Source organism: Misgurnus anguillicaudatus, chromosome 19, assembly GCF_027580225.2.
Source record: "Misgurnus anguillicaudatus chromosome 19, ASM2758022v2, whole genome shotgun sequence".
NCBI classification, from domain to species: Eukaryota; Metazoa; Chordata; class Actinopteri; order Cypriniformes; family Cobitidae; genus Misgurnus; species Misgurnus anguillicaudatus.
In genome coordinates, this window is record NC_073355.2 from 49,139,109 (window position 1) to 49,163,658 (window position 24,550).

At 37.9% G+C, this 24,550-nt stretch overlaps 1 pseudogene; it reads left to right on the forward strand.

Moving 5' to 3' along the window:
* The first annotated feature begins 602 nt into the window (after positions 1-602).
* Positions 603-24,550, forward strand: part of LOC141350879 (uncharacterized) — a 29,702-nt pseudogene continuing 5,754 nt past the window's right edge.

Here is a 24,550-nt window from a genome sequence, read left to right on the forward strand (position 1 = left end):
CTCGTCTTAATTGAGCGATAGTGGAGCTTTCTCGGAGCAAGAGAAAATCACAACGCTCCGACATTCAAAAAAATGCTCCTGGCAAAATTACGCCTCTCCACTCCTCGCTCCGCTCCCACCCCCGCACCTCTCACATACTCTGGATCTCTCCAGTGTGGCATCTATATTTTTTCAAATTCCCAGTTTATTCCCATTAATTCTCATATATTCCTGTTAATTCTCATGGAAAGATTCCAGCCTTGAAAAGTCCTGGAATTTTGCAACAAAATTCACTGATAATTTCATCAAGATATTGGGGTGCATAAGCTCAGATTAATTAGGCCTATGATCAGTAACTTCAAAAAAGAAATGCAAAACCAGTCCTTACTAAATGAAAACAAGTTGACAAAAAGATAGAATCCAATGGTTGGTGATATTGGAAACACCAAAAGTGTTATAGGGTTTTTAACACAGCACAAGAGTTAAACTACAAGAGCAGAAATTAACAATAGAAATTACGTAATGTACTTCACATTAAAAATAACATGAATACATGACATCTCAAATGTGTTTTGTCACTCTGATTTATCAATCTGAACTATTTACTGTCTTCATTTTAGATATGATGGAAGTTAAAGAGGAGAGTCAAGCTGAAGTGGATGAAAAACATCAAATTGTAAAAATAAATCATAATGTTTCACAGAAAGAAACTCTAAAGACAGAAGACATAAAGTGTGAAAAGAGTTTCAGTGAAGATGAACGCCCTGCAGATCACAAGAGGACTCACAGTGAGGAGAAACTTTTAACATGTCAACAGTGTGGAAAGAGTTTCAGAACAAAAGATAACCTTAAAGCACACATGAGGATTCACACTGGAGAGAAACCCCACGCATGCCATCACTGTGAAAAGAGTTTCCCAGATACAAGTAAACTTAAGATACACATTAGGACTCACACCGGAGAGAAACCGTACACGTGTCATTTTTGTGGAAAGCGTTTCGGAATAAAAACTAACCTTAAAGTACACACGAAAATTCACACCGGAGAGAAACCACATGTGTGCCATCAGTGTGGAAAGAGTTTTACAACTGCATGTAACCTTAAGAAACAGTTGAGAATTCACACTGGAGAGAAACCTTACACTTGTCAACTATGTGGAAAGAGTTTCGGAACTAAACATAACTTTAAAACACACATGAGGATTCACACTGGAGAGAAACCACATCCATGCCATCACTGTAGAAAGACTTTTATAACTGCATGTAAACTAAAGATACACATGAGGACTCACACTGGAGAGAAACCTTACACTTGTCAACAGTGTGGAAAGAGTTTTGGAACAAAACCTAGCCTTAAAGCACACATGAGGATTCACACAGGAGAGAAACCACATCCGTGCCATCACTGTGAAAAGAGTTTTACAACTACATCTAAACTTAAGATACACATGAGGTCTCACACTGGAGAGAAACCTTACACTTGTCAACAATGTGGAAAGAGTTTCTCTGTTGAAAGAAACCTTAAAATACATGCAAGAATTCACACTGGAGAGAAACCTTTCACATGCCATGAGTGTGAAAAATGTTTCAGAAGTAAGAGTAGCCTTATAACACACATGAAAATTCACAAAGGAGAGAAACCATACGTGTGTTTTCAGTGTGGAAAGTGTTTCAGTACGGAGTGTCATCTTAAGAGACACATGATAACTCACAGCGAAAAGAAATCTCACGCCAGTATGAAAAGAGTTTCAGAGATAAACGTGGTCTTGAGACTCACATGAAAAGTCACACTGGAGAGAAACCTTACAAATGTCTTCACTGTGAAAAGAGTTTTACAAGTGAAGGTAATCTTAAGAAACACATGACAATTCACACCGGAGAAAAAACTTTTGCATGCCAACACTGTGGAAAGAGTTTTAAAATGAAACGTGACCTTAACAGACACATGAGAATTCACACCAGAGAGAAACTGTTCACTTGTTATCACTGTGGAAAGAGTTTCAAAGCAAAAGCTACACTTACAATACACGCAAGATTTCACACTCAATAGAAACCATTCATGTGTCAACAGTGTGGATATGGCAACAAAGTTTAGAAATCAGCTGAGGGCTTATTAATAAAACTGTGCGTAGGATCCTTACTTAAAGTCTACATGCGCACAAAAGCCCAAAATCTCTGTACTTGTGTTCTTGTGGACTTGTGAAACGTCATCAGTTGTGGCCCAAGTACTGTTTCAATTAGACCCCGAAGCCGCCGGCAGGCGCCGCCATTTGCGCCATTTAGAAGTTCAGCCGCCATCAGCCAATAATTTCCTAAGCCAAATTGAGCCGCCAGCTGATAAAGTTTGGCTGAGCCGGCTAGAATTATTTGCAATCAAATAATAATTCTATCACATAGAGACATACACACACGAAATATATAAACAATATACGAGATCCATTTTCCGATTGGTTTCATAACAGCACAGTCTTGTGCTCGCTCGTTGCTACAATACACAGAGGGGTTGCAACTTGCAACCTGTGGAGGTCGCATATGCAGGCTGCATGCGTCATCAAGCCTGGTTTATTTAAGTTAACTGAGCATTACATTCGCAAACCATACACATATTACAACAATTTACGATTAACTTATAATAAGAATAAACTTTATAATTGTTGATATTTTGAAATAAGACAGTGTTGATGACGTAGGCAGCGTAAAAATGCGACATCCGGAGGCTGCAGTCTTCAGATTGGGAAATTAAGTTGCTTGTTTTCCGTACAGAAGAAGCGATGCATTAGTAACGTGCTCGTCACAACAATGCATTTCAAAAATAGACCGTGTTATTTTTATTTTTGACCAATGCGCGCGACCAGCATCCACACAGGAAAAAGCTGCGGGTAAAATAACGTTTGTAATATGTCTGTTTCCGGGTGCTGTATGCAGCATGTTCATTTTTACTTTAATTTTGTATTGGAACTGCGATTTGGAATCGGTGAAGTCGAATATAGACGCGTTTCTTATAAGAGCCGCTTCTGGGAAGTCCGCGCGCGGCATAACATTGACTAAAGTGGTCGCAATCAGGTCCGGTAGCGCAGCACACGCATAATTCTGCGAATGAGAGCACTAAGTAAAACCAACAGAAAGTTTCTATCGGTCTCCTGTGCTTCTTGAACCCCAGAAGTAAAGAGACTTTTAAAAAGCTTGCCAGTAAAATACATATCACACCAGCAATGACAAGGTAACCCATACGGAAATGTAATATATGTGAATATATGAAATATCCCTATATGAAATATATGGTAATATAAAGTAGAAACATATATGTACATATATGTACAACCATATATGACACCTATTCGAAAATGGAACAATTTCATATATTGACATATATGTCTATCCCATACAAATATATGTCTATGTGTGCAAAAAACATACATAGACATATATGTCATCTATATAATTATTTATATATGTGACATACATGACTTCACATATATGGCTAATATATGTTGCATACATATACTTATCATATATCATAAAATAATTAAATTTGAACCGTTGTTTTTATCTACTTTTTGCATGTTTCAGACCACAGGTAGGACATCCAACCCATTCACACAACTTAACACACAAACACAATTTATTATTTGTAATGTACCTGATGAGTCCAGTCGGGCCTCAAACCCGGGTCCTCACGTTGAAAGTCACCTCCACTATCCACTGATCCACCCAGCCGTTGGATGGGGGGGTTAACAACTTAAGCTATTTGTGTGTTACTGAAGTAGGCGCTGTTTAGCTTGTATTTTACAGTGTTCATTTTATTATTCCTCCTGTTTTTATTTTATGCAGGGGTACACAGTGCAAATTTAACCCTTGTGCATTGTTCAAATTTAATACATCCACTAAATTAAACATCTGTAAAAATGTATCAGATTATTTTTTCACTTTTTTTTGCATAAATTTGTTAGTCAGTACTGATCAAAACTACCAAATTTTTACAAAATTTCATGATTTTAACTCTTTAATTGCCAAGTTCATAAGTGGATTTGGGGAAAATCTAAATGACAAATTTTCAATACAAAAAGTGATTGTAGACTGGATTTTTTTAACCTTTTTCGCAGTCTTGGGCATGTCAAATATAAAGTAAAAACATTGGCTTTTGATTATTGTTTTCTTCCTCATTTATTGTTAGTGGCTGTTTTTGCCCCATTGACTTTCATTATAACCACATTTTTTGATTGCAGAGCAATGACACCTTGTTATCATGCATTTTTGAATGTTGGTGGTTTTTACTTTTGCAAAGAGGTCAAATTTGTCATTTTTACTGTTGATCACCATGTGGCACCATTAACCCTTTAGTTGACCTGTGCTGTGCAGAGCTTAATTTCTAGCTTGTACATTGAGTAATATGGGGGCGGTTTCCCGGACAGGGATTATCTTAATCCAGGACTAGGCCTTAGTTTAATTAGGAAATATAACTAGTTTTAACAAACATGCCTTACTAAAAACATTACCTGTATGCATTTTGAGGCAAAACAAAGGGCCCTGATGTATTTTAAGATATGTCAGTGCAAGTTGTTTTCAGTTTGGACAGCTCTTAAAAATGTTGTAGTCTAGGACTAGTCTAATCCCTGTCCGGGAAACCGCCCCATGGAGTATAACTCCATAATAAAAGTATAGTATTGTGTGTGTATTTGTGTGCATACGTGCGTGCGAGTGTGTTTTAAAATCATCCTGATCCAGTAATAGGCTACTTTATGACTTTATGATCTGGTAAATTGACACAATCACATGAATTTTTGCAGTGTTTATCGCATATTAAGACAGAAAAGAGACTGCTTTCATCTCTAATGAATATAACCATATAATAACCATGTTTTCTGCAGGTTGATTTAGCCTAAATATTATTACTAAAACTATAGTGCACAATAGTAGGCCAATGTAGTATAGTATGGTTAAAAATAAGTTTGAAAAGTTTAGCATACTATAGTATAAAGCATATAGTGGGGATTGTCAGTGGAATGTACACACTCAGAAAAAAGTACAAATGCCACTGAGGTGGTTTTTAAAAAAGTAACTTACACCCTATTTGTGCGTGGTATTAGTATAATTAAATGTACATATTAGTACTATACCACATGAACCAAAATGTATTCATATCTGTACCTAGTGACAGCTTTTCTTCTGAGACTGCAGTTTACTAAAATATTTTTTCGCATGGTTTATTATATTTTGATTATAGTGAGACAATGATACATTTGTGGTTAATATGGTTTAACTACAAAACCCTGGGTATTCATAATCTGACATTTTACACTGTGCATTCCTAAACCCTACCCCTACGATCACTAACCATGGTTTTACTACAGTTAAAACCAAAAACCCATGGTTCTCTCTAAACCCCACTTTTAACCCTAGGTTAAGGAGCATTTCACACTTGTAATTTAGAAGCAGGGTTATCCCTGAAATTAACCCAGGGTTATGATACACTCCTCGGAAGCACGGTTAGCCCTGTTTTTGTGGGATTAACCCCGCATTGCGGTGCCAAATGCATGCAGTTTGAAACTAGGCAGGGTTATAATGTTATGACCCTAATAATTTTTAAACAATATATTTACAGACCTATATAGGCTATGTTGTTTTAGAAATCTAGACATAAAACATATTGATATCATATGGTTGGAGCATACAGTATCATGTAAAAATCCATCTTATATGGTTGTAAAATACAAACCCATATAAGAATTCATACATATACATATTTTAAATATATGTATTTAAATACATTTTAATATGAGTATTCCATATAGGTTTAAAACATATATCTTCATATATCAAGAGTATCTATATATGTTATATTATTATATGTATTTATATACATTTTAATATGAGTATTTCATATAGGTTTAAAACATATATCTTCATATATCAAGAGTATCTATATATGTGATATTAATATATGTATTTATATACATTTTAATATGAGTATTTCATATATGTTTTAAACCTATATATTCATATATCCAGAGGATCTATATATGTGATATTAATATATTGCATATATATGTAACATATATGCCAAGATCGGTTTTGATATAGGGACATATATGTCATATATTACATTTCCGTATGGGAAGCTAACGTTCCTATGGTTACAGTCCAGATACATAATAGATTGCTAGGCTATTGCTATGCTATCTACCGTTTTATTACAATCAGCAACCAAAACTACAACGTAAAATTAGTGTAGACTTTTAAACATCAATGTTAAACGTTTTTACCAACCTTTGTATGGGAACCTATATTCATTCATTCATTCAACCCAGTGCATGCCAGGTTTGTGCTGTGGCTCTGAATTAAAAGTGAATTAAAGAATAGAAATTAAAAGAGGTTGCATGTTTTGCCATGTTATTAGTCTATAGGTAGCATTATAGTGGGCTCTAGAGCTATTGTGTTTGGTTATGTGTACCATAATTTACCATACTTTTACCAGATCATTTGTCTATGTTTATAATTCTGACAGTTATTGTATTTTGCCATAAGTCTTCACTGTGCCTATTCAAAGCTCGAGGGCAAACACATAACTTCTAGATTTATAAGCAGCAATAAACTACATTTTAACATTTTTTAATGCCTAGTCATACTTCTGTTCTTTTGATGAAAGTAACTCAAAAGTAATGTAACTCATTACAGTTTAGAGACAGTAATATTGTAATGTAACTAATTACTTTCAAATTACAGTAATTTGTAATATTATGTATTACACTTTGTAAGTAATTTTCCTAACACTGTTAATCAGTATAACGTAGACATCTGTAGACATGTGGCAGCTTCAGCCATTTGCAGCTATGAAAAGTTTGGTGGCTGCAGCAGCCATTTAGGTTTCGGCTGAGCCGGCTAGCCAGCCAATAACTTCATCAGCCAGCCATTATTCTCAAAACAAACGGCTTCGGGGTCTAGTTTCAATTCCAAGTTCACATCAAGTCAAGTTCACTTAACATCCCCGGGTGTTCTTGATCCACTCATTTTATTGAAGATGCATCAGGAGGTGACTTGTGTGGGCTTATAACGGCCAAGTTTCCCAAAATGCAGAATGCAACGGCAACGGAGCTTAAAACCTGCACAATTTTCAAAATATTACTCTTTTTGTGTCATAAAATGTAGCTGTTTGTCGAGAATATAGATGAATAAACTTCAAATCTGTGGTCAGTTAGTAAAGATTGAGCCTTTACTAAAATTTCCTCTGACAATTTCTGATATGTGAGTTTAAGTTGATCAGCGGGCAATCAGTGTCGTGTACACCGCCCAGAGCAGTCTCATCTCTCCAAGTCATTCTGAAATGTGCCGCTGTCTCAGTGCAGCTGCTTTGCCTTTCAGTGTCTGATGGTCAAACATGAAATATTCCCTTTGGATATATATCTGGCATTTTTCTTTATTATTCATTTGAAGTCTGTTATTTGTTATTGTCATAACATGAGGGTCTATAGGGATTGACTCCCTTTTGGAGCGAGCCTCTAACGGCCAGTTGATGAATTGCAGTTTGAGCTGGGTACACACCAAAAGATAATAGATAATAGCCGATTTCCCCCCTTCCGACAAACTTAGCTATGTCCCAATTGTCTTGATGGTTTTACAGATTATCTTATCAGATTTTCACGTGGTGTGAGGTAGGGGTGTAACGATTCAACCGTGTGTCCCATTAAAAATGCCTGTCTGAAATCGATTCTGAATCGCAAGGCTGCGATTCTTTGATTAATGCACAGCTTGTGCGTGTACTACGGCATTTGGTCAGTAGGAAGTCCTTACCAATCTAAAATCATAACGAGTCGGAGTCGTGTATAACGTGCATTTAAAAAAGCAGCACTCGTTAAACAAAATCATTTAAAATATTCAATATTATCATGAAAATACCTGAAACAATTTGAAGAACAGTGATATAAATATTCCTGTAGACATTTCCTGGAATAGCATTCGTAATGCTTCTTCTTCTGTGGCACAAAGGGAGTTTCTGCACTTGAGCGCCCCCTGGCATTCGGATGTGCCTGAATTTCACCGTAATTCATTCAAATTCATTCATTGAGAAAACGCGCATTTGCACGGTGTATCGTTACACCCCTAGTGTGAGGTGCAAGAGTGTCCGAACCTGATCGGAAGAATGTTGGAGCCACCCAGATCGTGAATCAGATCAGAAATCCTTATGTGTGGGGGGAACCCCGAGGACAAACGCACACATACGCTGTGGATTGTCACGTGAAATGAAAATCAGTCAGAAAGCAAGCAGATGAAAGATAAAACCATAACAACTGGCGCAGCATGCACAGTCCAAAGTGAGATGGACATAATTTCTTTATGCCTGTTGTTTGCCATCTTTGTTTACTGTGAGGTCACTTTTGGACCCGAGAAACATTACGAGATTTTACGAGATTTCCTGTGTTTATTTGAGCGTGTGCCGTCTGGTTGAAAATCTGTTGTGTGTGGTGTGCTGTCTTTGACACATCATTGCACACCACACTCTATAGGAGCAAAACAGTTAAATCTAGGATTTTTTTATCCTCATGCTTGTGGTCACATTTTGATAATCTTATGATGTAAAATATTTTTTGGTGTGTACCCAGCATTAAATCACTTCCGTATTGCCCCTCAAAATGCTTGTGTTGCCTGAACCACGTGTTCATATTTTCTAAATGAAAACAAGCAAGGTTTTGCATTTTAACCATTTCATTTTTAATAAAAAATACATTAAAGGGGACATTTCACAAGATTTCAAATAAATCCCCAGAGTGCGTATGTAAAGCTCTGGGGTTCAGGCCATTAGGCCTAGATTTCAGTTCTTAAAGGGGACATTCCAGAAGACGTTTTTAAGATATTAAATAAATCTTTGATGTCCCTTGAGTACATATGTGAAGTTTTAGCTCAAAATACCATATAGGTAATTTATTGTGGCATGTTAAAATAGGCAATTTATGGGGCTGAGCAAAAATGCACCGTTTTTGTGTGTATCCCTTTAAATCCAAACGAGCTGCTCAGGTGGGCGGAGTCTCAAGCGCTCGCTGTAGAGCTGACAGAGCATCGAGTGAGATTCTCTCACGAAAGAAGTTAGTGAGCGATGTTAAGCATTATAAATTTGAACAAGTTTAAAAAGTCAATTATCTGTTTTATGCATACTAAATACATGTTTATCAGTAGATGGGGAACATTGTGGAATAAAAATAAAGACTTAAGGTCTCATGTTGCCCTTGTTTTAAACAGGCATAATGAGTTTCAGCATGTTACAATAAAATACACGTCCACAAACACTCAGAAGTTTACTTTTTGACCAAACCACACGAGCACATTTAAATGATCTGTAATAAAACAACACGTTTAATGCTTAAACTTTAGAGAAACAGATCATATCACATGTTTAAGTTTATTGTGTACACATATTGAACACATTCGCGTTTCTGTCAGTCTCTCATCTATTTTGTAACTCCTCATTCATTTGAAACTTCAGAGAAACATTAAACAACATATTTACTTATTGTGTATGATAGTGAATACACGTTGTTTACTCACTCTGTCTCGTGCAGTGCATTAATCCTCGTGTTCATTTATATAAACTTCAGAGAAACATATTAAACAACATAACTTGCTTGAAAGCGAACCGTCGCGTTGCTCTCTCTCTCTCGTTCGTTCGCTCACTCGCTCTCTCTCTTGCACTAAGGTAACGTTAATCCTTTAGAACGTTAATTCAATATTTAGAAAGATTATTAAAACTACAAGTTATAAGATTGTAGGCTCCTGTTTGTGTTTGATGGAATACAAACGCGTCGTGCTGTCAGTCATTCTTTCTCTCTCTGTCTATCGCACTCGAGGACGGTAGCATCATGGTTGGATAGCGCAGTTGAAGGGGCGGTATCATTATAATTGGAGCCCTTACCTACGTCATGGGGGGAGCGAAATCCGCATGACCTATTTATTCACATGCTTGCAGAGAGAGCCTTACCAAAACAAAGTTACAGGGTTGCTATTTTTCATGTTTTCTGGGTTGGTAGAAGCACTGGGGACCCGATTATAGCACTTAAACATGGAAAAAGTCTGATTTTCATGGAATGTCCCCTTTAATGGGGAATCTCTTTCTTCTAAACTTTCTTTCTCTGTTCTCTATACTATCAGGTAATATCTCACATACATTGGAAACAGTTAATTGTACATGTATTATTTACCACTTCATGCATTTATAGTGTAACCATTTGAATTGTAACTTTATGGCAGTGTATTAAACATTTTCATTAATAAATCTGTTGTAAAGTTTTGATTTAATGTTAATACTTAAAGGCGGTTTAAGCGAATTGAAGCGTTTTAGACCATAAAACATTTTTTGTTACATACCGGAAACATCTCCTCACTATCTGCTTGCTGCCTGTCGCTGATCAAACTGTAAAAAAACGCGATCTCCGTAGACAGCCCAGGCTTCACAAACGGCAATATCAACAAGTGGCCAAACCTAGCATCACAAAACAAAACAAAGTATTCCAGCCAATAAACGACAAAAAGGATTTGGGGGTGGGGTGGGGCGCGTTCATGAAAGCACGGAAGGGAGGGGGAGGAGTTAGCTATGCTCCGTCTGTTTGAAAACAGGTCAAACATCAACAATAACTAACGTCTCGCAGATTCGCTTAGAGAGCCTTTAAATGCTACATGTTGCAATAAAATATATTTATATTCTAGCAATGCTCTCCCACATATTTTCTTCGGGCACATCGCTACAAAAAAGCATGATCTCATGATTGCTAGTTACTTCACATTAAACATAAGATATATTCCTACTACACTGCATGCATTACTAGCACAGATGGAAACATAATGAGGCTGAGTTTTAATTCAATTGTATTTATAAAGCAGCTTTACATTAATAGAACCAGGGAAAACCCTGAAAAATCGAAAGACAACATAAGTAGCTAAATACAGGGGCTAAGATTAAACTGAACAAGCGAGCGTAGTAACCTAACGTATAGAACTGGGTGCTACGTTAACCGCCTAGGAGAAAAACCCAATGGGGAAAGTCCTAGGAGGAAAAAAACGTGTGTGTGTGTAAATGGATAAGAAGATTAGACGGGTTTAGCCGGTGGTCATTTGGCAGGCATCACGTTTAAAGGACGGCCAGTAGATCAGTGGCGTGTTGACCTTCACGGTAGCCGGAACTAAGTCTGTTAGTCTCGTTTGCTTTGGGATCGAGTACGAGACTGGAGAGAGAAACAAACTCCTATTAGCATAGGGGCCGTTCACATGTAATGCAAGTGTCACGTAGTGTTGTGGTTTAATATCTGCTCGGTTCCAGACAGGCTAGCTATTGCGAGTAGTAAGTATGGGGCCACCATCTGTAAAAATTTGATTGATTTATGACCCCCTGACAAACTTTGATTGATTTATGACCCCTCTGTCAAGTGGGAGGGACTATAAATCAAAAGGTGTTGTCTAGTTTTGACAATCGTAATTTATGGCTTTCCTAGCCGGCTGTCCGGAACTTGTTTTATGACGTGTCAATCATTGCATTGTTTTTCCTTTGAGCGTGTGTGTTTTTTTGTCAAGCGAATTGTTGTCATGTTTATTGCTGTCAAAATTTTTTATAGTTTTAGACTGTCCAGTTTCTGCCAGGTTTTATGACCGGGGTCTCTCTCTCTCACTAGCCCTCAGCCCCCAGCGCGTCTCTCAACGGGGTGTCCCTTGTAAACGAGTAGGCCTAAAGATTTCTTAAACTCTGTTGGTAAAATAAAATATTATTCACCCCCACGTTGAAGTAAAGATTAATTTTAGATTTAGGGATTTCTTGAACCAAGTCTCTGATTAAAACATGTGAATGCCCGCACCAACTGTGACAGAGAACTTACGCTGATGCGCACATATATCTGATCTTAATAAACTTTTAAATGTTTTAATCTGTTTTCATCCCATCTTCAGGGTTTGTTTTTATTAATGTCTACTTAAATCCATGTGTGAATATGTGTATATTATACCACGAATCTTTTCATGTATGCTCTGCCAAAATAAAGTATTATTTTAGATTTTAGGTGGAGCGGACACACATATTTATGACAAATACTGTTGAATATAAACGTTCGTTTTGTCAAAAGTTTCTTTAAAGTCAATAAGGAATCAAACACTTTATATGTATCTGGTTAAACTTAAATCTGATATTTTCTATTGGTCTATTTCTTTAGTATCTGATTAGACACAATGTTTCAGAAGCTGATCTGTGAGGGTCTGTGGGCGTGTGAGATAATTCACAGCAGGGGCGGATTGTAAACTAGTTAGAGACTTTTAAAACCGTGATGGTAAAATGTAATACGGTCCACTCTGAAGAAAAGTAAAGGTTTATTTTAGATTTAGGGAATTCTTGAACCAAGTCTCTGATTAAAACTTTTGAGTGTAACATCACAAATATTTAATATATTCCGTATACGTGTATAGTTTAAGACATTTAAACATTTGAAATAATCAAACATTTTAGATTTGTCTGAGTAAACTTATATCTAATGTCATATGAAGCGTACCGCGTCGCATTTGTGTCTGTGTGTGTGTGTGTTTGTGTGTCTGTTTATGTATGTGTGTTTATGCGCTTGTGGCGTAGTGTGAGTGTGAGAGGCTGTGCGTGTGTGTGTGTGCGCCCGTGGTTATCACGTGGTAGGGGCCCCAAATGATCAATGGCAGGACCTTTATGAAGCGGAGCAGCCCCTGGTCAGCATGTGTGGTTAGGTTCATCTTAGGTTAGCATGTATCATTGCGTAATAAGCAAACATGAAATTATATTTAACATTTACAAGAATGATGAAACATTTACTTTTAAGTGACCACCAAGAGTAAGTGTTGGGGTGACAAACACTTATGGTTGTTTGGAAATGATATGAACGTAGAGAAACTATTCCAGCTTAACCAGCTTTAACATATATTTTATATGGGTCCTGATTTTTAAAAACAGTAAGATATACCCTGTGTTTCTAACAAACAGTTTTAATCATATCACAAGCCTGAATGTTTAGAAACATAAAAACTTTTTTTTGTTTTGAAGACCTCAAACAATAGTGATTTCAACGACATGTCGTGTATGCAGGGGTTTGTTGGTGTATTTTAGATGCAAAGCTGATTATTTTAATCTTTAAAAAAAATGGCTGCGTTTGCCAAAATCAAAAGCTGCTTCGTTTCAGCTCCCATTCTCGTGTCCCCTGATCGCACACGCCAGTTCATAGTGGAGGTCGATGCATCAGAGGTTGGGGTAGGAGCAGTACTTTCCCAGCGCACACCTTCAGACGGAAAGGTTCACCCCTGCGCGTTTTTGTCTCATCGTTTATCTCCAGCGGAAAGTAATTATGACATTGGTAACAGAGAGTTATTGGCAGTCAAACTGGCATTGGAAGAATGGTGTCACTGGTTAGAAGGTTCGGGTGTACCTTTTATCATTTGGACCGACCACAAAAACCTCGAATACATTAAGACTGCCAAAAGACTTAACTCCAGGCAGGCTCGGTGGGCTTTATTTTTCGGACGTTTCGATTTTACTCTTTCATACCGTCCGGGTTCCAAAAACATCAAACCCGATGCTTTGTCTCGACTTTTTGAGCGTTCCGATCGCACTTCTACTCCCAAGCGAATTTTACCGGAGACTCTATTTATCTCCGGGCTCAGATGGGAGGTCGAATCGAAGGTTTTGACAGCCTTAGAAGGGGTAACGCCCCCGTCTCGTTGCCCACCGAACCGCTTTTTTGTGCCGGAGAAGTTACGGTCCAACGTAATCCAGTGGGGTCATTGTTCCAAGGTAGCTTGTCATCCAGGGGTGAGTCGCGCTAAGTTTTTAGTCAAGCAACGATCCTGGTGGCCGGGTATGGCTCGTGACATTCACGATTTTGTTTTGGCTTCTTCGGTTTGTGCCACTGGTAAGACTTCCAATCGCCCTCCTGACGGGTTACTTCTATCGCTGCCAGTCCCTTCGAGACCCTGGTCCCACATTGCGCTAGATTTTATTACCGCCCTCCCACCCTCTCAGGGTAATACGGTGATTTTAACCGTAGTGGACCGATTCTCAAAGGCGACTCATTTCATCCCCTTGCCCAAATTACCTTCAGCCAAGGAGACAGCGGTCACTGTCGTAGATCACGTCTTCCGTTTACATGGCCTTCCGACAGACGTGGTCTCCGACAGGGGTCCCACGTTTGTGTCCAAATTTTGGAGAGAATTTTGTAAATTGTTAGGAGCGACTGTTAGTTTGTCCTCCGGGTTTCATCCCCAGAGCAATGGTCAAACCGAGCGAGCCAACCAAGATGTGGAAAGAGTGTTACGATGTTTGGCCTCCAAGAATCCTTCGTCCTGGAGCCTACATCTCTCTATGGTGGAGTACGCACACAATTTGTTGCCAGTGTCATCTACGGGCCTATCTCCGTTTGAATGTAGTCTAGGTTACCAGCCACCTAATTTTTCCAGTCTGGAATCCGAGATTGCGGTTCCCTCCGCTCACGCCTATATCCAGAGGTCTCACCGCACCTGGACTAGAGCTCGTGAAGCTCTACTCCGGGTGGGGGCACGCACCAAGGCTAAAGCCGATCGCCACTGGTCTAAGCCTCCCGTATACGTCGTCGGTCAAAAAGTGTGGCTTTCTACTCAGAACATTCCGATGCGTTCCGTCTCGAACAAGCTTGCTCCCAAATTTATTGGCCCGTTTGCTGTTGCCAAAATTATTAACCCGGTGACAGTTCGCCTTAACCTCCCTCCTGCGTACAGGAGAATTCATCCAGCATTTCACATTTCTAAAATCAAACCCGTTTTTCGTTCACGACTTAACCCGCCAGTCCCGGTCCCCCCCCCCGCCTCGTCTCATAGCAGGGGAACCTACCTATTCGGTTAATCGTATTCTGGACTCTAGGCGGAGGGGATGCGGATTTCAGTACTTGGTGGACTGGGAAGGTTACGGTCCGGAGGAGAGAAGTTGGGTACCTGCTCGGGACATACTGGATCACTCCCTTATTGATGATTACCATCAACAGGTACAGCAGGCTAGGAACGTCAGGTGACGTCCTAGGGGAGGGGGTACTGTCACGGTGGGTAAACACACTGCTTTCTCTGTGTCTTGTGTATGGTGTTTACTCACCTGTGATGTCATGTGCTCGTTATCCCGATTCCCTTTACATGTGTTGATTGTTTCACTCCAGCTGCTCATCATTACAAACTCTCTATATAAACTCACTCTGCTCTCTGTTCCTCGTCAGATCCTCGCTCTTTGTTTGGCCTCCGTGTTCCTCTGGATTGTTTGTACAGCGTGTGTGGATTGTATTCGTGTCGTCTTCGTGTTGGATGTTCCGGTCTCTGTTCCCTAGATTATATTTCATTACAGACCTATCCACCAACGACCACTACAACCACCATCACCCGCTTACCACCGTAGTCCTTCGTTCACCCTTACCATCATCTGGACATTGTGTTTTTCTGTGTTCCTGTGTTTGTCTGCCTCTCAAAAATAAACCTGTGTTATTTTTCCTGCATCTGTTTCCAGCCTGTTTATATCGTCACACTTTTTACATAATGGCTGTGTCAAGAATATCACTGTGTTTATGAGGTAGTAATGATGAGATGACAACAGTGGTCGGCTGCTGAGGGACCAATATGTGTTGAATTATTTTAGTTAGTATGTGTGCTTTCAATATATTTTTTTTATTGATTTGGCCTCTTTTGATGTTTGTGCTGTATACTGTGTGTATACTGTTTGTAATACAAGCTTGCAGGGAGGCTACTGCATCCATTAATTGTCTTATTTTCAGTTGTCTGAAATTGTCTGTTCAGTTAATGTGTAGGGATTTGTCCTGCATTTATTTCAGTGTGCAGACATGCAGGGTGTGTTATATACAGACCTTTGAATATGTATTTCTCCTTTGGTTGTATAATATGATTTGATTCTGTGCTTTCCATCTAATAGAGTCACTGTGTGACTTCAGTTTCGAAAGGAGTTGATGGTTTACCTGCTTTGTTTTGTCCTTATTCAATAAAGAAACATAATGTTACACTTTGTGCTTTTATATTTATATGGAATGTGTATTTAATACGACAGAGTATAAGGGCCACACAGAGGAAAGGAGAAAGTCATACATTTGAGGCTGGTTCTTTCTGTGGAAAGATGCATATTGTTTTTACAGTCCTGATACTTATAACAATTTGATGCTGATGTGCCAAAAGATTAAGTATGTCCTTGTTTCTGAAACCATACTGAAGTACAATTCTATGAAATGCCCCACAACTGTTACTGTAACAACTGTCCTCCTCTAAAACAAAAAGTTACAATATTACGACTTCCTTCTCTGTCTGTTTTTTTCCTCTGTGACCCTAATGTTCTATCATTTTATATATAGCCTTATAGTCTATTGGAAACTGTAAAGTATCTAATGATAGTAACATCATCTAAAAATCATAATTTATCCAAAATTATTAAAATTAATGATCACAAACATTTAAAAAATGACAGTGGATCTAGTTATATGTGATAACAATGTATATTTTGCAGTGAAATAACTATTGGTTTCCATTTGTGGTGACTGCTGACTGACATAAGGGATGAGATTAAATAGATCCTGGAATTTAGCCTGGTCTGGAAAAGCAGCACGCCACGCAGTATCATTCTAAATCAGGTATTTGGTTGCTAGGGGTGTGGCTTGGAAGTGGCCGTTGATGTCACTAGTGATTATACTCCGAGTCACAAGTGAAACGGTCCAACCCCTGTGTCTCTACGATGTTCTGACCTGTAGATATAAGGCTTTGTTTATTCCGTTGCTAGAGTACTGTATTTGGTTGCTAGGGGAAAAAATGGAATCTACTAGTGATTACACTCTGAGTCACCAGTGAAACGGTCCAACTCTCATGTCGCTACGACAGGGTTCCCCAAGTCTTACCCTGGAGGGCCGGAGCACTGTAGAGTTTAGCTCTAACTCTGATCAAACACACCTGAGCAAGCTAATCAAGGTCTTCATGATCAATAGAAAATCACAGGTGGGTAAGTTTGAGAACCGTATCAAAGTCATTGTGATCTTCCGCGCCTCTATCACCTTCAGCCGGTGCCCATCCAAAGTTACTATATATATCATATCCTCTCTCTCCCAGTATCGTGAGCAATGACACCATGTCATATACACAACCAACCTAGTACTGGGGAGGAACTCAACTTTATTTCTGGTTCACCACTACAGGTCAAGTATACATAGCAAACGGTATTGTTTAGAACAACATGTGACAGAAACATTCAAGTAAACAGTACTAAATTTAGCGTACTTGAAGCAAAAAATAAAATTCAGCAAATGCAAACTTCCATCAAACATAGGAGGTGCTGCATTTTTTTAGCCTACATAAATGCTTATTGCCATTGAGAGGACTTCAACCATTTCACGTTCTTATAATAGCACTTATACATCTCAGAGACGTCTATTTTATGTCTGCGTTTACATCTGCAAGACTTATTTAGATTGTTTGCTCATCTGCAATACGTCTCTGAGACGTTTCCTAAAAGATGTCATATAGACATATTGAAGACGTCTGCAAGACGTTTTTGATTTAGAATGTAAATCATTATATTTCTAAGACCTTTATAAGATGTTTTTACCCACCAGATGTATTCCAGATCTTTACCAGACATCTTACAGACGTAACTGTGCTATCTGGATTTATTGTTGAGAGTTCATATTGGTGATCTTATAGTCCATTTGAAAATTTTCTTACAAACTGACTGTATTAATTTAAAAAACACCAAATAACTTATCTGTCACTCATGCTACATCATGCGCTGGAGCGCGCATGCAAATTTAATTTCTGTGCACTGAAGGCTGGTGTTTGAAAAGCTAGTGATGTAGGCTGCTCCATAATATGATTTTGCAAATTGTTAAAATAATTTACAAAACTTATCAACAAAACATGGATTAAAATTAAAGGTATTGCAGAGGATTTTCTTTTTCCGGGTGGATCATCAAGACTATTGGTCCTCCTAGTTGTCAATCACGAGTGTTGCGCAAATTCATTTTTTTAAAAGTGGAGAAGGCGGTTCTTTTCTAAATTCGAGAAAATCATCCACTACACCTTTAAGAGACACATTATATGAAACGAAATTCGTTTTAAAGTATCAAACAAAATTTTAATTAAACTTGAAAATTATGTCTGACCCACCCAATTTCTCCCTTCATACTGGCCTTTACAATGCCATGGCGTTTAAAATTACAGTCTATCTTAGCTAATTGAAACAAAACATAAACGCCGTTATAACAATATTCAAACCCAAAAATACTCAAACATATATAAAACACATAGTCTCTATTAGGATAACAATCGGATAAGTTGGTTTACTATTTTGGGCAAAACCTCTGTTGCAAACCTCCATTTACCTGAATAAAAATAATTTGTACTTTGAAATTGATGCGCTGTCTTTTTGAAATGCCAGTACACTGCAAATAATTATTTTCAAGAAAACATTTTCTTAGTATTTGTGTCTTGTTTTCAGTTAAAATATCTAAAAATTCTTAAATTAAGATACTTTTTCTTGATGAGCAAAATGACCCTAGAAAATAAGTCTAGTTTTTAGACAAAAATATCAAATTTAAGTGATTTTGTGCATAAAACAAGCAAAATACTCTGCCAATCTGGCAGATTTTTTTGCTTGTTTTGTGCAAATGTATGCAGTTTTGAGATTTATTAAGAATAGAGAGCTATATAATAGGATATAGAAGAGGAAAAAATCATTCTTTTCACACTCCATCACAGTAGGTGGCGGTATGCACCTTTAAAGTTGATTCGCAATCCGACATTAAATTGAAAGAGGAAGAGTGTTTCGAATCTCATGAACAGTGTTCAAACGCGGGTATAACTAAAGTCTGATTAAACCATCTTTAATTATTTATTTGGTTTGTCAGCAGGATTTATTAATACGCTAACTGTTAGCAGTGAGGTGAAGTTTTCTGACCCGGACTCACTGTTGTCTCTGGAGCAGTGCTCGGACAGCGTCATAAACATCTCCTGACTCATACACAGTTGTGTACTTTGAGGTAATGTCCAGCACGTTTAATACCAATATTATTCAATGTTTTTTCATGTATTATGAATCGGTGTACTGTGAAGAGGACACACTTTAAAACTAACCGCGAACTGCATCTGTATTAATACATTTTATTTTAGTTATTATTTACCTTAATATTTAGTAACGTTAGGGGAGAGCGGGGCACAAAGTAACGATATTTGGCTTTAGCTCTATAAATTTACTTCATGCCTCCAAAACACTGTTTAATATCTTAAAACTACACTGTGTAGTTTTTTGAGTTAATTCTTAGCAAAACCCCATGTGTTCTTTCAAAAATTTGTGCTCATTCATGTGTACACTGCAAAAAATGATTTTCAAGAAAAAAATTCTTAGTATTTTTGTCTTGTTTTCAGTAAAAATATCTAAAAATTCTTAAATTAAGATGCCTTTTCTTGAAACAAACCGACCCAGGAAAATAAGTCTAGTTTTTAGACCAAAAATATCAAGCTTAAGTGATTTTGTGGATAAAACAAGCAAAAAAAATAAAATCTGCCAATGGGGTAAGCTAATTTTAAAGCTAATTGAATTTTTCTTGAATTTTTCAAAAGTAAGTAAAGTAAATGTTTAAGATTTTTTTGCTTGTTTCCTGTTTCACTATATATATGACTGTGTCACCAACTCGGACAATAACACCATCGTTAATAAATATGCAGATGATACAACTATCCTTGCCCTTATCATATGCGGTAATGAGTCAGGCATAAAAAAATAAGTTTGGTTCTGGTTGGTTGTCAGTTTAGGTCATGCCGGTGTGGAATCTGTCTAACTAGAATTAGTCTAACTCATGTGTGGGAAACACTGTATGATATGAAAAATATCTTACGTGAGCTTGTGGCTAAAGTATAAAAGTGGAACTCTTTAACAAATGTCATAATCAGGGCTTGACATTAACTTTTTTGCTCACCAGCCAAAGTGGCTAGTTGTTTTTCAAAGTTACTAGCCACTTAGTATTTTCACTGGCCACATTTTTGTTGCTGGTAAAATAAATTTTATGTGATTAAACTTGACTTTGGCATCCTAAAATGACTTTAATTCGAGCAAATTTACTTGCTAAATTAGATGCATACTGAATTTCAAATGCAGTCTGACTTACCCAAATTAAGACAAAATTTTTTTAGCTGGTATATAGCTGTTCTATCAGTATAGATCATATCATATATGTAGGTGCATGAAAAACATGCTAGTAAGTAAGGCATAAATAGATTAGCTTTGCATGAATATATTAAAAGTATAGCAGGGGTGTAGAAGAAACACTAATTCTAAACTGAAAAGATAAACACAAAACCCATCGACAACCACTTTAATTATTTATTAACAGCAGCAGTAAATAATGTCAAGAAATGTACATTAATTTTACTGTCAGCTAGTTTATGCAGATGTATTTTATAAGCTTGATCATGGTTTCTGATAAAAGTGATTTAAGACTTTTTAATGACAAAATGATGCGCGGACCTCTCAGCCGGCGGGTTTCCTTTGATTTCGTGTGCATTCAGGTATGGGCTGAATTTCTCTCCGCTCTTGAGAGTGTGCACACAATGTATATCTCTTCAATCACTTCCATGCAATTGTTTTATCTTTCCCGAAGTATGTATGCCCTCAGACTGCGTCCTCTTGTGCATTCGCAAATCCATCAGCTCTCGCGCGCTCTCTGGAAGGTGACGTTTTGGTCTGCAACGCCCCGCTGATCGCATGCGCGTCTCTCAACAAACGGTCTTTTCACATTTTCGCGCTTCACGTACCAATGTAGCATGGCAACAAGGAATGATTGACATTCATATTAGCCAATCTACAGTCTTCATTAAACGCAAGAACTTAATGGTGAATTTTGATTGGTTATGTAATGTTGGAGAGAACACTGAACCTGGGACAGCAGCACGCACCATCACAATCTAAATCAAGTCGCACCACAACAAAATGGGCAGTCGCACAAATGCTCCCAAATATATGTTAAGGTCGCACAGATTAGATTTCGGTCGCATATGCGACCAAAATGGTCGCAATTTCGAGCCCTGGAAGAAGGCCGCATTTAAAGGTCAACCCCTAATACATGTCTATAAAGGACTTGTTGAGAGTATCCTCACCAGTGATTTCACAGTGTGGTATGGTAACACCACCCAGGTTGAGAGGAAATCTTGCAACAGGTCATTTAAATTGCTGAGAGGGTTATCGGCTCTAACCTCCCCTCCATGGACACTATATACACCCAGCGCTGTAAAAGAAAAGCACAGAGCATCGTTAAGGACAAACACTACCCAGCCTATGCTTTGTTTAAATGGGTGGACACAGTCCATAACCTGAGGCATCGTAGGTTATTTATTACAATGTGTATTTATCTAAATTAGAAATTAAACACCGGTTCTGCATCTCTTTCTCTTGTATTTCTTTTAAAGGTCGCATTCTTTCTGATCCTATTTTTTAAACCATAGTTGGTGTGTAATGTTGCTATAATAGCATAAATAATACCTGTAAAATGATAAAGCTCAAAGTTCAATGCCAGGCGATATATTTTCTTTAACAGAATTCGCCTTTCAAAACCTACAGCAAACAGCCGGTTTGGACTACAGTCCTCTACTTCCTCCTTTAATGACGTCAAAGCAAGAGTTTTTGACTAAACTTCGCCCACAAGAATACATCAGTTGCCAGCTAAGCTCAAACAGCTCCGCTAAGCTAAGCTGCTGTCGAATCACAACACACTAAACAAGCGTCAAAAGTAAATAAAATAATATAAATGTGTTTTTGTAATCTGGTGGGTCCTGATTCATTTTCGGTGCAGGAAAACCCTGCTGCAATAATACGATGATGTCGTCATCATTTCACTTTGACGTGCAACTAACTTCTATTCAAAAACTTAATCCCAGAAGTCGAATAAAATGAACATTTTATCAAAATGTTTATTCTAATTAATTGAAAAAAAAGTAAAGTCACCCAGGTCTACAACAAACATTCAGATCTGTAATTAATGCGTGAGAAAACAAGTGAATCATTACACCCCTATAACATAACAGTCAATCTTAGCATAACACGAGGGTCAAAGTTAGAAATAAGCCCATTATCTGTTATAAATAAAACATTAAAAAGTCTGAAACAGATGGTGAATGTTTTACTGACATTAAATGTTTTAATGTCTCTTCTTTCATTTCTAGTTCACACCCATAGAGTGAAAGTGATTGAGACCTTCATTGAAGCTCCTCCTACAACAATCCACCAATAAATGCTGGAGTCAAACACACAGAGAAATCACTCCATGTGTGACAACTGAAATCTTCATGACATAATGTTGATGCTGGTGAAAGAGGAGCTTGAGAAGATGACAGATCCACAACCATGCAGAATAAAGGATGAAGATACTGAGGAACAAATAGGTTGGTGTCTATTTTTCAATCTTTATTATTGATGGTTGAGGAATAGTTATAAAAACATTGAGAAACATGAGGGGAAAATAAACTAAAATCCATGAGATGATAACTTTCTGCATCTATAATAGATTCAGTAGAATTAGATTGAAACATCAGGTAAAGAGTTTTATCCAAAGCAACCTGCAGTGGATTGAATGTCTGTGATCTCCATGTAATGCTCTACTACAGTTAAACCTCATGTTGACTTAGTCTTAATAAACCAAGTCATTTATTTACTATCTCTCTCTCTAAATTTTTATTTATTTTTGTCACCTTTTTGATCCCCCCCACCTTGTGTGATTCTGGAGTTTGAACTTAGTTTCAGTAGTCATGTGAAAGCAATACTAAATCAGCATACTATCATCTCAAAAATATCGCAAGAATTAGATGCTTTGTGAGAAACTTGTGCATGCTTTCATCGCCAGCAGGGTGGATTATTGTAACGGCCTCCTCACTTGCCTTCCCAGGGGGACAGTTAGACAGCTCCAGCTCATTCGGAACGCTGCTGCCGGGATTCTGAGCAGAGCCGGAAGGTATGAGCATATCACCAGTCCTCGGGTCGCTGCACTGGCTGCCAGTTGCATTTAGGATTGATTTTAAAGTATTATTAATGGTATATGAATCGCTCAGTGGACTAGGACCTCAATACATTGCTGATATGCTCATTGAATATAAACCCAACAGATCACTCAGATCACATCAGCTAGAAATACAGAGGGTTCACTCAAAGCAAAGAGAGTCAGCTTTTAGCTATTATGCCAGTCGCAGCTGGAACCAGCTTCCAGAAGAGATCAGATGTGCTCCAACAGTACTCACATTCAAATCCAGACTCAAAACACATCTGTTTAGCTATGCATTTACTGAATGAGCACTATGCTGTGTCCGAACTGATTGCACTATATTTTATATGCACTAGAGCCCGACCGATTTATCGTTTTGCCGATTTTATCGGCCGATATGAGCATGTCGCAGATATATCTGTATCGGCGTATAAGCCGCAGATATGCGCCGATATGAACGTTTGTTACAGAACACATTAAATGCATTTGAAAGATGTAAGTACTTGTTTGTCCAGCAGAGTGCGCCATACTGGTTGCTAATGGCGACCCAGATCACTCACTGTAGTGACACCAGCCAATCCCCCGCCCCTTCACTTCAGTCAGTCAGTCTCAGTTCAGGTGGCTGCAGTCACGCAGTGTCTTCTTCACAACATTTTTACACCTGGTATTAAGACGCGCTTTGGTCGATTGGATTATAAATGGACAAGAGAGACGCATTCCCGCTTACATTTGGTGTTTTTAATCCGTCTCTTTGTCGACTTGCGAGTTAAAACGCAAGCGGGAGAAATGACGCGAGACGGAGAAATGACACGTTTAAACTACGCGCAGCCGTGCACTTATATATCACTATATGAGATTCATGCAGCTTGTTTTGTTAGTTAACATGCTAATTTCAGAGCAATTGATTCAATAAGCTCGCGCAACTCTACACCCTTGCTAAATAAAAGAGGCGGAGCGAAGACGCTTTATTTTTATAAAAGTCTAAAGTTTGCACGGAACCCTGGGTTTGTGTTATAAAAACGTTGTGCACAACATTAAACATAGCGTATATTAGTATGTGCTCCGTCAAGCATTGTCTTCGTAACGGTGAGTGGCTAACTAATTTGTGAAGTACACAACTTACTGTAAAGCCAAAATTAATCAATGACTTCATAAGTTTCTCTTTATAACGTTATTCTCGTCAAAACTGCAAATGATGCAAGTTTTATGTATTTTGTTCTCTTTGTGTTTTAAAGTTATTTATAATAAGTCAAGTTTACTGTTTAGTGCACTGATATCCAACTAATTTTGGATAATAAAGTTTATTGTTAACTTCTTGCCTATAGTACATATCTTTGTCACATCAATATAAGTGTTGGATCACCACATTTGTGAGTGATCACCACATTTGTGAGTGATCATTGCATTGCATTGTATTTATTCATAGTATATTATGTTAAAGTATATAGTGTATTCTATGTACAGTACTTTAGTATAATATACTGTAGTATATACTGAACTATAATGTACACATAAAGAATATCGGCCGATATATCGTTATCGGTCTTTTTTTACTCCCTAATA